The sequence below is a fragment of the Saccopteryx bilineata genome, chromosome 7 (assembly GCF_036850765.1).
Source record: "Saccopteryx bilineata isolate mSacBil1 chromosome 7, mSacBil1_pri_phased_curated, whole genome shotgun sequence".
Taxonomy (NCBI): Eukaryota; Metazoa; Chordata; class Mammalia; order Chiroptera; family Emballonuridae; genus Saccopteryx; species Saccopteryx bilineata.
In genome coordinates, this window is record NC_089496.1 from 93,732,564 (window position 1) to 93,738,489 (window position 5,926).

General features: G+C 37.1%; 1 non-coding gene across 1 annotated transcript; it reads left to right on the forward strand.

Moving 5' to 3' along the window:
• The first annotated feature begins 1,199 nt into the window (after window positions 1–1,199).
• LOC136311325 (U6 spliceosomal RNA) lies at window positions 1,200–1,307 on the forward strand. Its single transcript, XR_010726728.1, has one exon. It is a non-coding gene; the product is annotated as a U6 spliceosomal RNA (small nuclear RNA).
• Window positions 1,308–5,926: the final 4,619 nt, after the last annotated feature.

Consider the following 5,926-nt stretch of genomic DNA (forward strand, 5'->3'; position numbering starts at 1 on the left):
ACACACATTGAAATAGAGGATCACACTTGTCAAAGTAATATATCATTTGATGCTCTCACTATCTTTCGTAGCACCAACAGAGGCAGACCAACCATCAAAGGGAAGCACTGTTCCCATCTGGATTTTAATGTGGAAATAAGAAAGCTGGCTTAGTCTAGACTTCCTTGATTAAAGTTAGAATTCCAAAGTAAAAGTTTCACTTACCAAGAGTCATCAGTATCAAAAGAAGGTCACAGATACCTTTGAAGTAAGTAATATATTAGCTCTAGGTTTTCTCAGCATGATGTTTCTGCTCACTTCTCTCTGAGGAGATTGAAACCGGTAGTTGGCAAAGTCACCTGGAGGAAAGAGGAAGAATCAAATTTTGCTTATTTTATTTTTGCTTCACATTTAAGAAAGTGATTACTCCTTTTCTTCTCAGACCCACTCTGAGCCCTTCCTTGCCTGCTAAGTGCCCTGGGATTCTGACCTCTGTATACTGGGTCCCTCAGGCTTCCTTGTCCTCTGGCTTCCAGCTGAGTTTGGCTGCTGGGAGGCACTCTTGGGAATTGGAAGGCAGGAGGCGGCTGAGTTTGCTAAGTTTATTTCCTCTACTCCTTCACTAATTGTAGTTTTTGGTATTTGCACTCAGTATTACTGGCCCTATGGGGATGATCTCTCTTTCATGGCTCAACATTTTTTAAAGACTCCTGGTAGGTAGCTTCTTTCCCTCTCTCCATTAGGACTTAGGGATGGTAATGGCTTACTTCAGTTGCTACTCCCTTGGTATATTACCATATTTTTGTTCTAATTAGTCATATCTAAAAGTCTATAAAAATCATTCTAATAGTTCCCTTCATTATCAACATATCAGTTAGGATCCCAGAAGGAAACAAATAGTAACCTCAAAAGCTGCTTGATTTTTATGTCTTTGTAAGGGACAGTGTATAATTTCTTAAGAAAAGAACATTACCCAGGTTTGGTCACTAAACTACTTCTCTTCTGCTTTTGCAGAAAGCAAACAAATATAATTTGCAGGCAAGTGATTTGCAATCTTTTTCCTGTCATGCAACAGAATATTCAGATGTTCAATGCAGAGCTTCACACAAGATAAGGCCAATGCTTGCATGAGTTAATAATCTTCTTTTCTACTTAAGAAAACATACCATAAAGTATGTGAAAACAAGGTTGTCATGGGTAACCTTAAAACTGCACAACCTGTGCTCACTTCGGCAGCATATATACTAAACTTGGAATAATACAGAGAAGATTAGCAATGGCCCCTGCACAAGGATGACATGCAAATTTGTGGAGTGTTCCATATTTTTAAAGTCTAAAAATTAAACTGTGCAACCTTATCTTGAAAGAAATGCACTCTCAGAATTCATTAGTATAAATACTAACACATTTTTCAACATATCACAGATTCTCTTGTGGATCACCTATGCTGCAGCCAAGAATTGCTTTCTCTGAGACACAGATGGAAAGATACTTCGCTTCTGGGAGCTTTTACCAGGAGGTGAGTGATAAAACTGTCTTCTTCTATTGCCCATGGTCTTCCAACCCTTTAACAACAAGTCAAAGACACAATGAATTAACACTGACAAAAAAGCAAGTATAGCTTTTCAAAACTCTTTGAACTATGTTGAGATTATTTTGTTACCTGGAATGAAACTAAACTTCAGAAACCATCAATATTGTTATTCTGTATATTTAAGAAGACAAAAATAAAGAAGAGAGAGAAGGCATGTTTCCTTGACGAGTCACCCCTAGATTTCTTTCTCTAGTCATTGATAAACATTATTACATCCTTTAATGGTAAAATGTTCATTGAGCATCTACTATGCCATCTTTGGCATGAAACCAGCAATAATAATTCCTATCCATCCTATTCACCCAGAAAGAGACTGACAGAAAATAATCCACAGAGTGGTCTCAATTCTTTAAGCATGGTTTTGGGTTCTCAGTTAAGAAAAAAAAATCAAATTCCATTAATGAATAAACTCATAAATAATTTGTAAATAGACATATTTCAATCTTGTATATATATATTTTTTACTTTTCTTGAAATTACAATACCCTGACATACAGGCTTAGGCAAAAGTAGGTTTGCAGTTGTTTGTATGGAAAATAATACAAGAGTAAACTGTCTGTGTACTCATAACTGTAAACCTATTTTTGCCCAACCTTGTATCATATTTATAAACAGACTGTGCTCATGTATTTTGTAATTAAAAAGGGCATATAGAGCTTAAGGTAACCATGCCAATTTGCACCCATATTTTGCCCACAAATTGAAATTTCACCATCTGTTAATTGGATTATGACTAATAGGCAGAATTGTTGCATGCTGCACCTTTAACAATAGGAGCCACTTGTAGAGACATTCAGAGCTATTTTATGGACCTGGGTATGCAAGTTCATCTTCATTGTGAAAGGGAGAACCTCCGTTAAATAGCTTTGCACAATACTCATAATTTTTAATGTTTCTTGTTCTTTGCTTCCACTTTAGAAAATGACAGATTTTAAGAAAAAAAATAAGTTGAACAAAACACTTGTTTTTCCCCATATGCTTTCTTTACTATAGCATGTAAGAGGCCTCAAAGATATCCCAACATCAAAAATGCCATGGGACAACTTCTTGAAATGAAAGCATGATTCTGAACCCTATTTTCAGGTCAGGCAGCTGAGATTTGGGTAGTTTTAATATCTGGCTTGTTCATTTACTGGGCTAGTAAGGGATAGGGTCAGGCCTTGAAAGATTAGGTTTAATTCCCAAGGTCTTTCTAAGGTGCCAGAGATATCCTGGTCAACATAGACACACCAAGCAATAGCACAATTGAGATCATTGCTAAATCCTAAAAATGATTTAATAGTTGGAGTCATCTGACATTCAGAAGAAAATGAGCTAAAGTAGGACGTTTTAGCAGGTCTGGATAACTGCTTTAGCAATGTCATTTCAGCAAAATAATCCTGAAAGAGGAGTACAGAGGAGATGGAGGTTAAAATGCAGGTTTCTTCAGCCTCATGCTGAGATTCCGATGTAATGAGAATGAAATACAGTCCTGGAAGTGGGTTTTTCACACGCATAGCAGGTGCTAAAGAGTTCAAGACCGACACCTGGAGAAATGTTGCTACAGAGAATGAAAAGGGTAAAGCTTCAGATCTTCTGTTGGTTAGCGATAATGGGGGAAAAAAGCCACTAGGTAGATCCAATGTCAAGAAATTAGATGAACACAATTGTTTGTCAGTATACTTCATGTTAAATCTAATTCTAAATTTGTGGAACTAAAAAGTCATATTTAAGTGAGATTTGAAGATTTCTAACTTGTTTCTTGGAACTAAAAAAATGTAAGTGTGCTGCTAACTGATGCTTATTACCAGCAAATATGGTCCACATGATATGGTAGCATCAGTGTCCGACACGGTGCTCCCGAATACAGAAAAAAAATTGTAGCCAACGAATACACATACTCGAAACTAATCTCTCACTTGAGAAAAGTGGATAAGGAAACCAAAAAATATGGGAAAAGGTTACTTGGCACTTTATTTTCCTTACTTGTTAGCGTTACAAGTTTGATTAAGAATTGCTCTTGACCCTGGTGGCACCTCCCAAGAGAAAACAACAGTGACATTTCAAGTATCTCTCCCACCTTGTACACAAATGCCCCTGGAACCATCCCTAAGCTACCTTGCTTAGGGCAGAGGTCCTCCAGAAAGTCACAAACTGAAAGTGACTATCAGCATAAGTGAGAGAAACTGACCTCACATATGCCCCATTGCATGTAATAGTTTCTTGCACTACAGAAGTGATCGGTGCACAATTTCAGGTAGTATGCTCTCTCGGCTGAAGTAAAGTCCATGAAGGATGTGGTGGATAAAGAATAGAACCAAGTAAATTATCAAAATGAAAACTTCATTAACAGCAATATATAGTCTGTGTGTATGCTTGTGAGAACGTATGTATGTATATATGTATCATAATGGTGGGGAACAGAAGCTGGTATGGGCAATTGATTTTAGTATTAAACAATAAAACCCAAGGCATTGAAAGATCACCAATGGGTAGGTTGGGTCTGAACAATATGCATGAGCTTCCCAGGGCATGCATAGCAAGATCAATACAGCAAACCTATAGGTTCCAGAAAGGGTTACAGAAATAAGCTTAAAAATCTGTACAGCTGCTCAGAGACCTTTGTCTTCAGATTTAAACTGAGTTTAATAACTCATTGACATGTTGCTGGAAGAGAGAATTTACAGTTAGATTTTCTCCTCTACATAAATTTTGTTTCCAGCCTTTATTATAATCATCAGATCACCTAAAAGCTTTTAATCTGTGTAGTTCATATGCTTCTTTTCTCTGCCAAAGGCTCCATTATAATAAATGCAAAAGAAAACTGAGAGAGGAACAAATGTATTTCAGAGAGACCCGGCATCTTGGTGCTCTCTATTCACAGCTAAACAAAAACTGAACGGCCCCATATTGGGTGACTGTTTCATCAAAACCACATTAATAAAATGTAATGTTCTTTTTCTTCATAGGGGGATCAAACCTAGATTGTTCATTTTTACTCAATAAAAAAAGTTAAAATAGAGAGATTTCACCTAAACTTGGCCTAAGTAAGTTAAAAGCCCAGCATCCTATCAGCTGCTATTTTCTGGCATTGTTATTCAGACTTAGATAAAAGAAGTTGAAAAAAAAAACTTTGCCTTAGTGATCAGTCTTTTCATGAAGCATATTATATCTGATGTGTCTATAGGTAATAGTTCTTTAACTTACTGTTCAAAAATAATACCACACATAGAGGGCTGACCCCAAATGTAAGGTGAAGGTGCTAAGCCTTATGCTGCAGTTATGTAAAGGCAACGGAATGGCTTTACCTCCAACTTGTCACAGTGCCATGAAATTCCACCCGTTCTTACAGGGGAGACATTTCCTCCAAAGTCACAGGATACAAAGGCAGACATGAAAGGTAACCCATCAGGCTAGGAGTATCCAATTCTCCCCACTGTAAGTAATCAATTCAATGAATCCAGCAAAGGTAAATTCTAATTGACAGAATGCCAGGAGAAGGAATAATGGAAACAGTAATGTTCACAGGCTGGAGGAAGGCAGCCAGGGGCTTATTGCAGAACAAAAGATACAAGTGCGCCTATGATGAGGTGAGGAGGGCAAGGACAAAGGTTCTGAGAAAGAATGTAAAGGAAGAGGTGAAACCAACATTGAATATAAGTATAATGTAGAATTTTGTCGGCAGCCAAATCATGGAGAAGAATATCTGATCATTTGGGCTTGAAATAAAAATACACTGCTCACAAAAATTAAGGAATCAGGGACTGTGCAGGTAGTCCAGAACTTTTTAGCCTTTTGTATAGTGTATTTTCACCAATGAAATAAAAGTTAGTTTTATATCTAATTTGCATAATTGAATAACTTTGACTTGTCTTTTTTTTAATTTTTTTTAATTTAGACAATTAAATTTAACAGGGTGACATTGGTAAACCAGAGTACATAGATTTAGAGAAAACATCTCTAGATCGTTTGGACAGTCGGTTATGTTGTATACTCATCACCTAAACTCAAATCATCTTCCGTCACCCTATATTTTGTTTCTCTTTAAGTCCCTCCCCTTTTCCCCAGCCCCCTCTTTCTCCATCCCACCATTCTCCCTAGTAACCACTGCACCCCTGTCCATGTCCATGTGTCTCAGCTTTGTGCCCCACCTATGTATGGAATCATACAGTTCTTAGCTTTCTCTGATTTACTTATTTCACTCAGTATAATGTTATCAAGGTTCATCCATGTTGATGTAAATGATCTTATGTCATCATTTCTTATGGCTGAGAAGTATTCCATAGTGTATATGTACCACTTCTTTATCCAGTCATCTATTGAAGGGCATTTTGGTTGTTTCCATGTCTTGGCCACTGGGAACAATGCTGCAAT